An 11,893-nucleotide genomic window follows, 5' to 3' on the forward strand; every position below is an offset into this window, starting at 1 on the left:
TCAATTAATTGCTCACAACATTTAAAATGAGGTAAAGCTAGAGAATTGACCCTGTAGGGCCGGAGTGGCCAACCTGTGGCTCCGGAGCCCCGTGCGGCTCTTCAGAAGTCAATATGCAGCTCCTTGTATATGCGAGTCGAGGGCTGGAGCTACAGGCACCAACTTTCCAATGTGCCGGGGGTGCTCACAGCTCAACCCCCGGCTCTGCCCCAGGCCCTGCCCCCACTCCACCCCTCCCCCCCCTTCCCATAGCCTGTCGTGCCCTTGCTCCTCCCCCTTCCCATCCAGAGCCTCCTGCACACCACGAAACAGCTGATTGGAAGGTGTGGGGAGGGAGGGGGAGGCGCTGATTGGCGGGGCTGCCGGTGGGTGGGGAGGCACTGGGAGTGGTGGGGGGGGGGTAGGAGGCTGCTGATGTATTACTGTGGCTCTTTGACAATGTCCACTGGTAAATTCTGGCTCCTTCTCAAGCTGGCCACCCCTGCTATAGGGCATTCCTAGCCTCAAACAGCTGTAGAAGTACACCTGCAATATGACCCCCAGGATGATGACAATAAAGAGATGACTTGGCAATTTTGTAGCACTTTCCATTTGAAGGTGTCAGTGTTTTACAAATATGAACAATTCAAGGCCTCCCAACATACAAGTGAAGGAGTGCCCTGTCCTATCCTATTCTACAGATGGGGAAATTGAGGCACAGAACAGTGAATTGACCTGATGCAGATCAGACCATGGCAGAGCTGGAATTAGAACCAAGAGGTTCCTCATGACTGCCATTTCCTTGATGTATCTACTAGGCCAATGAACTAACAAGCCAGGTGGGTCAGAAGCCATCTCCCCCAGGATTTGTCGTCTTTGTTCATTTCACTGGGATTGATAGACTTGCCCCAACCGCTCTGGGCTCCACTCCTCATAAATCCCAGTTTTATAATTTAATATGGTGCCCTTGCTCTTGTGCCAAGACAGACAGCACGTTCCAGAATGCCTGGAAGTCTCTTCTCTGAAACAAAAGAGGCATGTCAGGGAGTGAGCGTTTCTTCTCAGGGTGGGCTAAAGCTTCTGAACCTGGGAGAGCCCTTGGGATCAGCATGGTTCGGCTGCATAGGGCAGAGTCTTTCTGCTCATGACAACTGGAAGTTTGATGTGACTTCTCCCACGAGAAGCTAGGCACAGTCAGATTCTTCATGAGACAGGCACTGAGTAATGCTACCTACTGCTAGATCCCTGGAGTGACTCAACCCACCATGTTTCTATGAATCAAACAGCCTAGCCCTTGGGTGCCCGTGGCTAGACACACACTGTCTGGGGATTACTCATATCTGTGGCATGATGTTTTCCCAAATTGGATGCGATGTGAAGAGAGCCACCTCCTCTCCTATTAAAAGGCCAAGCATGGATTGGTATTGGGGAAGCTTGCAAAGCCCCAGCTGCTTATTAATAGCTGTAGATCAAATCTGCCCTCTTTTGTACTAGACCAAGTGTTAGCAGACTAAAAATCCCTCTGAGGAATTCAAACAAACTGTCAGAAAGCTGCATCCTCAGCAAATGGCAGATCCAAACCCACAGTAAACCTTCCTCTGGTCCAAAACTAGCATAGAGAAAGATGTCACCACTGTCCCCCATTCTAGCAACATGTTTCGGGAATAAGTTAGCTCTACTTGGGGATCAGCATGAATGCCACCCTGGCAAATGGTGGTTTTTCCCTTCTACTTATAAATAATGTGTTTGTGACTTTGTTTTTTTCAATAGCCGAACCAGTGTTCTATATCTGAAATCGGAGAGTTTTTAAAAGTTACTAAAACCAATCTATCTTTACAGTATTTGAAATATCTAAATATATTGCTTTGCATTAAACAAAAACAACCCCACTGTGTACGCTGGGCATGTTGGTGCTGCATTACATAGATATGTATTATCCACCTTGCAATCACTGTTCCGATTTTTCATGCAAGCCGCAGTGGTTGCATTCGGTATGTGAAAATGCCCAGCCCAGTAACCTCTCTTTTAAGCACAGCTCGCTTGTGTATGTGCCATTTGTAATGTGAGTATATTTAAAAGCATTAGCAGTGCTAGAAATAAACCATCTTGAAATCTGACTTCTTTGGGGTTTGTGTTGTCAGTTACAGTAGGCCACACAATGCATGTGAAGGATCTGTTTGGGAGATGGGAGGACTAGTCTGTTTGTTTAGGCAAATAACGCCCCTTTCCTCCATACAAATCTATTGTCCTTTGCAATGTACATGCCCCTATCCCCTGTAAAGGTAACCTACAAATCATAGCATTGTACCTGGTTACCAGGACAAAAATCTAAATCTCTTATCCTTACAATGGAGGCTGAGTGTTGCATTTAATCACAGACAAAGTGTGTAAGGAATAAGAAACGATAGAATCAATGCCAGGAATGCCGCTGTGGTCTACAACCAGCATAAGAATTATAGGTATTGACAGGTTTCAGAGTAGCAACTGTGTTAGTCTGTATCCGCAAAAAGAAAAGGAGGACTTGTGGCACCTTAGAGACTAAAATTTATTTGAGCATAAGCTTTCGTGAGTTACAGCTCACTTCATAGGTATTGAGTAACCACGCCTGCCAAGTCCCAGCCCAGGGAGAGCGTTCAAGCTCTACTCTCAACAATCCTTTCTGTAATGAATTCATTATGATGACAAAAAGGATGTCTTCACTCATGGGGAAGGAGCGGGGATGCAAGGCTAAGCTTTCCCCACCCAGGGGCCAACAGGCTCCTAAGTCTCTGAAACTGACACATGCTTGGAATTTCCAACCTCAGACAGAGACTCACTCTTTGCTCAGATCAGTGTGGAAAAAAGAAAGGATTGGTGAATCCCCAGCATCGGAATCCAAATTCTAGTCTTCTTCAGGAGCCTCTTATGTGGCTGATGCAAAATACTCAGGATCCAGTATAGAAATGGAGAGGCACAAAAGGGGACCTGAGTCTGGGGGGGAGAGCTGCATAGTCACAGGAATATGCAGAGGGACACTTGGATGCTGTGGTGATGAGTATGGTGTGGCAGCCTGGATGGATGAGAACGGAGACTGCTTTGATTATCAGGGTATATTTTATATAGGGAATGAGTAAGGAGTAACAAAAATGGCTGCCATGTAGTCATATGACTCCTACGCTATACTGACTGGCTAGAATGCTCTTATGAGACTTGTAAAGCTCCCTGCCAGGTCAGTCTGGGCACAGGCAAATATTTTCTGACTCCTGTTTGGAAGCATTGGGCTTGCCCAATAGTGCCAACATTCAAGCTGCTTGGGAAAGGAGATAATTGGTTCACCAAACCATGGAAGAAAAGCACCTAAGGCCAGTATTGCAACCTTAAAAAGCATTTCCTGGATTCACTGGTGGTGATCCGGTGTTGGATGCTATACTAATGGAGCCGTAGAAGTGTCTAGGTAGGAAGACCCTGTACTTAGTTGTTATGGGTGTTTTCATAGACATGTAGGCCTGGAAGGGGCCTCAAGAAATCCTCCAGTCCATCCTCCTGTGCTGAGCCAGGACCAAGTAAACCTAGACCATCCCTGACAGGGGTTTGTCTAGCCTATTCTTTTAAAAACCCCCAATGATGGGGATTCCACCACCTCCCTTGGAAGCTTATTCCACATCTTAACTACCTTTATAGGTAGAAAGTTTTTCCTAATATCTAACCTCAGTCTCCCTTGCTGCAGATTCAGCCCATCACTTCTTGTCCTACCTTCAGTGAACATGGAGAACAATTGATCCCCAACCTCTTTATAACAGTCCTTAACATATTGAAGACTGTTATGAGGTACCAGCTCCCCACCCCCACCCCCAGGGTTGCCAAGTCTCCAGGAATTAAAGATTAATTTTTAATTAAAGATTGTCATGATGAAATCTCCAGGAATACATCCAACCAAAACTGGCAACCGTAGTCCTGTCCTGCCCCCCGGACATCTTTTCTCAAGACTAAATAGGCCTGTTTTTTAACCTTTCCGCACAGGTGAGGTTTTTTAAACATTTTTATCATTTTTATTGCTCTCCTTTAGACTCTCCAATGTATCCAAATCTCTCCTAAAGTGGAGCATCCAGAATTGGATACAGTAATCCAGCTGCGGCCTCACCATTGCTGAGCAGACCTGGACAATTATCTCCCATATCTTACATATGATATTCCTGTTAATACATCTCAGAATATATAGCAGGCTTTTTTAGCAAGTGCATCCGATTGACTCTGATTCAATTTATGATCCACGATAACCCCTAGATCTTTCATCACTACTACCAACCAGCCAGTTTCTCGTTGTGCATTTGATTTTTTTCCCCTTCCCAAGTGTAGTACTTTGCACTTGTCCTTACTGAATTTCACCTTGTTCATTTCAGACCAGTTATCTAATTTGTCTAGGTCACTTTGAATTCTAATCCTGTCCTCTAAAGCACTTGCAAGCCCTCTCAGCTTGGCATCATCTGCAAGTTTTATACGCACAGTCTCCATTCCATTATCAAGTCATGAATAAAAATATTGCAGAGTACCACAGCCCCTGCAAAACCCTACTACATTTGACTTCCTTGTCTTCAAGCTTTCTTAGAGGGTTCTCCTTAGAAGTGCACAGGTTACCTGGGGTCTTGGAAGTGGTTCCATTGTAGGGGTCACAAATATGGATTTCAGCCTAACAGCTAAAAGAAATTGACCCAGAAAGATCCATAACTGCGGGCTCCCTGGCCAGTAAAGAAATGAACTTCTATTTGATTTGTCCCCGTGAAGGAAATGAATTCCATGTCCCAGCTCCCATGTATTACGGAGGTCTGTCATTTCCAAGGCGGCACAGCCTTCAACTTCCCGTGACTCACCCAAATAGAGCCTTTGCATTCACCTCGACATACCAGCCCTCTGTCCGGTACAGTGTTTCTTCCAGCTGTACTGGTACGGGCAGTGGTACCTACACAGTTTATGGGTAATTGGCGTGTGTTGCTGTAAGCAGAGTTTGTGGTTCAGTATCACTTTGGCTCAGTTACACTAGCCCAGGGTGGATTTCAATCAATTACAGAGGAGAAATTGCCTCCCTCTTGTTTTCTTCTGTGGGGTTCCTGTATAATTCTGCAGTGTTGGAGTGCACCCATGCACTTTCTACTGAAGAACCCAAGGTTTAGCATGGGATGCTTGTGAAGCAGAAAGAAACACAAAAGAAAATCTGCAGCCCATCATTTACCTACCAACAAAGTGTTGATTTGTGTGACACATGTGAGGAAACTTCTGCACTATAGTTATGAAAATTGAGTGTGACTCAGTTTACCTGCTTACTTTGTACATTGCCACCTACTGGATCTAGAGACACTCGCTGGGAATCCTAGAATATCAAGGTTGCAAGGGACCTCAAGAGATCATCTAGTCCAACCCCCCTGCTCAAAGCAGGACCAATCCTCCACTAATGTCAAGATCAGTATGAATGAGCTATCAAGGACTGTCCTGGAGCCTCTTTGGACTGAAGTGTGTTCTGTCTCAACCATGTTCTGTACAGCATCAAGCGCAGAGACTGACCAGGGGAGCTGTGACCAGGGAGAAGGAGGGAAGGGAAGTTTATGGGGGGAGGGATAGCTCAGTGGTTTGAGCATTGGCCTGCTAAACCCAGGGTTGTGAGTTCAATCCTTGAAGGGGCCATTTAGGGATCTGGGGCAAAAATTGGGGATTGGTCCTGCTTTGAGCAGGGGGTTGGACTAGATGATTTCCTGAGGTCCCTTCCAACCCTAATATTCTATGAACATGTATCTCCAAGGTAACTATTGACCATGGAGACCAATGATCAGACCATTAACTTGGAATGACTGCTGGCCAAGAGGACTTTTTTGGAATATGGATGGGTGATTACCCATCAGATTCCCCTGTCGCACCCTCTATCTGAGCTGAGGTGGGGGGCAGTACAGAGGAAGGGGGCACAGTGTGACTGGGAATTGAAACAATGAACCCAAGTGTTATGGGGCTTGTATTAAAAAAAAAAAAAAAAAATGCTCTCTCAGTGGGAAAGGATATTTCAATCCAGGACTATTGGCCAGGGCCAGGAAGGCTGGCTGCAGACTTCCAGTCTGTCTTCCATGCCAGGAGTAAGATGGACTCTCCTAACCAAGCAAGGGGAAGCTGACCGGATAGGTGACAGTTGTGTCTCAGCTTTTCTTTACCATTATGGCCACATATCCCTGTACGCTCTATTCCTGCTGACTAATAGATGCTGCCTTGTTTAGAAAAGGCTGCTCTGTGTCTGCTGATTGCATAGTTCCCAGGAAGGGAAGTCTCCTACCGAGTTCAAGCTCCTTCGGACCTCTTGCAGGAGTCACAGCGAGAAACGGGTGCTGACCCCATGGGCCCAGCCACGGAGTAGCAGAGCAACAGGACCCCCCACCCTTTGAGCAAAGTGGAGGCCCAGGAGCTGTTACCGAGAAGATGCTCCCAGAGGGATAGCCGAAGGGTCTGAGGCAAAGCACGTCCTGTAATATCATGACAGTGTCTTACAAGATGAAGAAAGTAAAACCGAGTGGAGAATTCAGTTCCCAGAGTTCTTCTCCTTGAGCCCTATCCGGCTGGCAGGACTCCCAGTCTGCTTAACAAGGCTGCCAGCTCCTTGGGTGCCATCCACGCCATGGGTTTGGCCTTCACTCACTCATTCTCAATGTCCAGCTATGTGCAAGGAAGTCACGTGGCCAATTCTCCAGTGTGACACGACCACCACTCCTCTACCTTCTGCCCCCCTCTCCCCTGGCTGAATCAGTGATCTGATTTCACTGCTCTCCTTGTGGTTGTGCCTAGGAACCCACCAGCTCCTGGTATGGATAACATGGCAGTGTGTTTGTGGTCCCTGACTATTCCCAGCCCCCACACGTGCTCGCTGTCTCCGGCAATAGCTCAGTGCAGAGGGCAATAGACCCCTACGATTAAATATCTCTGTCATAATTACAGCCATTCTGAGGATGTTGGCTTCTTTCCCACCAAATAAATATACAGCTTTTAAAAAAAAAAAAGGGCAAAAAAGTAACATTTTTATAAAAAATTTGAGGCTAATGCAGAACAGGAAGCAAACAACGTTCATTGATTCTTTGCCCACAAACACCACTGTTTACCACCTATTAATAATGGGAAACCCCAGCACACAGACTTCAGAACAACCTGATCTTGGCAACAGCATTTACATTTGGATCTTTTCACCTTGCTGAAGATTTAGTATTCTGGCTTTGTCACTGGGTCCCTCTTGCTATTATTAATGAACTAACCTTTATTTAGGTGGATAGAGGGTGTATACTCCTTGTCTTGTATTCTTTCCTGGTTCAAGTTAACATACCCCTCCTGCTTTTACATGAGACAGCTTCAGTGGCTGAGGTGCTAGTAACTGTGACAGAAGCTGTGCTATGATCTCTTATGGAACGTAATTATCTTTGCAATTTAACTGTTACAACCTCAGCATGAATTCCAGCTGGAGTATGGGAAGGACACACTGTCCCCAATATCTGTCATTTCACAAGACTCTTAATGCCCAAGGAGAAATGGCTGCCACTCAACTTCCATTACTGTCCTCTATTTTCACTCACTCATAACTCCACAGCTTCCTCAAAACACTCCCTTTTGGACTAAAACTTTCTTTGTCTGGTCTCAGCAGAAAGGTGATTTCTTTTTGGACAGTACAAGAAAAAGTCACTCAGATACTTTCCTTCTAACTCAGAAATGTCTTAAGCTTTTTGCACTATGTTCTCATGCACTTTAAAAAGGCTGCACTTAGTCTAGTCTGACCTCCTGAATTGTCAATCGTAATGGTCCCTTCTGACCTTGAAGTCTATGATTCTATAAGACTTCAATGAGGGTTAGATACTGGTAAATCTGGGATAAAATTATAAGCAATTTAAAAATTGCTTTAGCAAACACATATGTAGCATAAAAACTTTATGCAACTTTTAGTTATTAACACAACTGCTTAGCACAGGCGGGATTAAACACACTCAGGCTGATCTTCCCTGTTTGTGTACACGTACTTGTACTAACTTGATGAGAGCTAGTGCAAGAATAAATAACGGTGTGGCCACAGCAGTACAGATAGCAGCTGTGGAGGCCCAGCTGAGCCATGCAGGGTACAAATCTGCCTGAGACCAATGGGTATGTTCTCAGCATGGCTCAGCCATGACTCCTCTCCATGCATGCAAACACTGTCTGTCTCTCTCGCTCTCACTCTCACACACTGAAGAGGTAAATGCAACCTTCTCCCGTGATGGAGCAAACTTGGACTCTCACCCATTCTTGACATACTGTCACACAGTCTTGTACATATTCAGCACGTAGTTTTTACAGGCACCATTCAGCCTTCGTGGTAGCAGGTGCAGCTTGCATTGTGTTTCCCCCGGTTATGAGAGAAGTTAAGTTTTCAGTTCACTGAGCCTGAAGATGTATTGCTATTCAATTTCAGATCAGCAATGTACATGCTGTAACCCTCAATGAGCCAGAACGGTAGGTAATCATGGAGAAAAACATGCTTTGCTATTGGGCACCATCAAGGGGTTTCTTCTCTTAAATGCTAATCAAATATTTTCTTTGCAGAAGCAGCACAAAGAATGGGGGAATATATCCAGTTAAAACTAGTTACTTTTTTTTTGTGGACAAAAAACACCCCAAGCGTGGAAAACTGAAAAGTTTGAGGTTCTGTCTTTTGATGAAAACACCCAAATTTGTGAAAACATGGCCTTTTTTGATTGCATTGTTGGAAAAATGCAAATCTTCTATCAAAAATCATTATAATGGAAAAATGTTGACCTGCACTAGTTAGAGCACAGTTTGGGGGTGAGGCCTTGTGTTTTATTCCCAGTTCTGCCTGCAACGTACTAGATGAAGCTGGCCAAATCCCATAACTTCAGTCCATTTTCCTGTCTGTACAATGGGGATGAAATTACTCCTCTAAAACTCCCAGGAGGCGGGTTGTGAGATACTATTTATTATAGTGCCAAGGAACTCCGGTCAAAGATCAAGATGCCATTTTCCTGGGCACAGTTCAGAAAAGTAACACAGCAGACTGTCCCTGCTCTGGAGAGCTCAGTCTAAGGAGTGTTTTTGTTTGTAAAGCTCTCTGAGATTCTCAGATGAAAAGTGCCAGGGAAGTGGAAAAGAAAAAGGAGTGAAGGTAATAAGTGGCCTTCAGAGACCAATGTCATCCTACCCGAGAGGATGGGCATTAGGCCCTGGGACAATGACAGTCTTTCATGTCTGCCTGTCTCTGCCTTTTTAGCCAGTGGCTTCAGTACATTCTAGGTGGAAAATGAAGTCTTAATTTTTATATTTAAAAAAAAAAATGGGGAAGGCAAGGGAAATCTTGACATGCAAAGTGAAACTGGATATCCAGATCAGTACACCTGTCTCAGGAGGTTCATTTGGAAAGGCCTCAAAGCACTCCAGACAGAGCTTGCCATGGAAAGTTTAGCTACATAAAGGCCTGGAGCCATTCCGCAGCTGGTAGACCCCAATATATGTTTTTAATAATCAGTTGATGTGGTTTTAATATAAAGAACATATATCCTATTTAATAAGATGTAGTGTTAAGAAATATTTACAACACTAAGAGTGATACTCAGTGGCTTTCCTCTCCGCTACTAGAACACCAGGGTATTGTTCTCTGTTGCGTGTTAAGTAACTAACATTGGGAAGTAACGTCAGTAACTTCAATGCTAAATATTCTGTATAAACTTTCATACAGGGAATATATTAGAAAGGTGCCTGCTGGACAGGATTTATAAGCAGTTCAGCTGTGTTCCCCTTTCGTATCAGATCCTGTATATCACTTAAGACTGAATCAAGGCTTGCCTTCCCTCTTGTGCTTTCCAGGGCTAGTTGCTCCAAGAAGCAGTCACTAATGGTGTCTAGAAAATTTATTTCTCCATCCTGTCCTGAGGTGACGTGTTCCCAATCAACATAGGGATAGCTGAAATCCTCCATTATTGGGTTTTCTTGTGGGGGGAGGGAGGGGGGGATGGTGTGTGTGTGTGGGGGGGGTGGTTTTTTGTTTTTTATTTTTAAAGCCTCTCTAATCTCCTTGAGCATTTCACAATCATCACTATACTGGTCAGGTGGCTTGTAGTATATTCTTGCTGCTATACTCTTATTAGTCAAGCATGGAATCTCTAATGATTCTGCAGTATATTTGGTTCGCTTAAAATTTTTACTATATTTGACTCCATATTTGGTGCTCTCAATTGTATAAGAAGGGTGACTGCATTCTGCTCTATTCTATTGAGGTTTTTATACCATATCTATTTGTGACATACTGTGGTATAATCCAGACTAGTGCGCTGCTGTGTCACCCCTGCCCTGAAACCAGGGGTGCCTTACCATGACCTGCTGAAGTAACCAGGCATGTCAGAAATGGTTACAAGGAAAATCTTAGCTTGACATGCAGTGTTGCTACACATTTTATCAAGACAATATTGACCAGCAAACTGAGTTCTCAAGTGGTCTCTTACAAGGCATACGTTTGTACAAAGATCATTACAGTAGGATGTGAATACAGGGTGTACTTGGTCACCCCATTATCGTATCTTGTTTATTTTATTCCATTAATTTTACACTTTTTAAAAAATTTTCCAACACCCAGTCCCAGGCTCAGCCCACTTTATGGGGATTGCAACTAGGCATTGCTAAAGCATGACTGGAGACCCAGGGTAAACAGATCTGTACCGCTCCTTCCCTAATGCACCCCATTGTGAGGAAGGGACCCAATATCAACACCAAACGTCCTCTTCTCTTAGCCCAGGTCCTAACGCCCTCCTGATTGATGATCTTCCTGGACACATTCGCATGCACAGGACTCTCGGTGCCTTCACAGGACTGCGGGGGCAGAAGATTGGAGCGTATCCTCCTGGCCCTTAGGAGCAAGTCTCCGAGTCAACCAACACTAGTTCCAACCACTGAATCCTTCTCCCGGAGATGCACAGAGGTCACTCTGGGAAGCCACTCTGGGAAGCAAGTGCTGGGTGACGTCTAACAAAAGCCCAGTGCTGTGGGCTGCAGCTCAGCACCAAACACACAGGTCACTGCCACATGTGCTAAAGGATTCACTCCATTAGCTGGCAGCAGTTCCGGGCTCTTATCCCTCTGGGGTTCAGCCACTAAAGGGGGAAGCAGTACACTTATTCAGTGTGTAATGTGTCCCTAGCACCAGCTTTTCCTAGTGCATAATTCTGATACCTTCCCAGATGATGCTGCAGAGGGGCAAGTCCGTGCCCTGCTGCTGTGCCCAGAAAGCAATACCTTCACACCATATTCTAATTGGGGAAGTGTTTCCTGGGATGATGCTTCTGCTGGGCTGCACTGAGGCAGAAGATGGCCACGCCCCCCCTGTGTCCTAGCATTGGTAAGTTGGCTCTTTGTTTCTTCCCGGACAGTTCTATTTGACCCTCCCATGTGTGCCTTACTGTGCATAATAAACTTATCTAGCTAACTTTGCCACTTCAGTATTCTCTCTGGGGTGGTAATCACCACTCCTTCCTCATCACCTTCATCAGAAACAGGGAGATTTTTGCTCAGTGGCTTAAGACAAGGGCAGATTGAGGAGCCATCAGCCTAGCAGCAATCAAACTGTGACCCATTGTGTCTTTAATGCTATCTACAAACAGAGCAGCTGTGGAGAAGGATGAGGTGCTGTACCTGCTTGGAGGGATAGAGAGTGTTCTTTGTGCTTCCTATCCATCCATGAGACACAGGTGTGAAGAGGAGGTGCTTCTTGATCATACTACCCAAATGATAGGATGGTGTCTTAGTCTCCAGTTCCCCCACTGGAGCAGTCATGGAGAGAGTGCTTGATGATGATTCTACATGGAACCTGCCTTTCGCTCTTAGCCCTCATATGGTACTTGAGGAAAAAATACATTAATTTATAATTGATACAGTAACTGACTAT

General features: G+C 45.1%; 1 protein-coding gene across 1 annotated transcript in view; it reads left to right on the top strand.

The window, feature by feature from the left end:
• The window catches only part of ZMAT4 (zinc finger matrin-type 4), a 260,600-nt gene extending 249,165 nt beyond the window's left edge, over nucleotides 1-11,435 (top strand). Inside the window, exon 9 of the transcript XR_012666151.1 lies at nucleotides 10,743-11,435. The gene's annotated coding sequence lies outside the window, so the exon portion shown is untranslated. The remainder of the gene's footprint in view (nucleotides 1-10,742) is intronic.
• Nucleotides 11,436-11,893: the final 458 nt, after the last annotated feature.

This window comes from Caretta caretta, chromosome 26, assembly GCF_965140235.1.
Source record: "Caretta caretta isolate rCarCar2 chromosome 26, rCarCar1.hap1, whole genome shotgun sequence".
NCBI classification, from domain to species: domain Eukaryota; kingdom Metazoa; phylum Chordata; order Testudines; family Cheloniidae; genus Caretta; species Caretta caretta.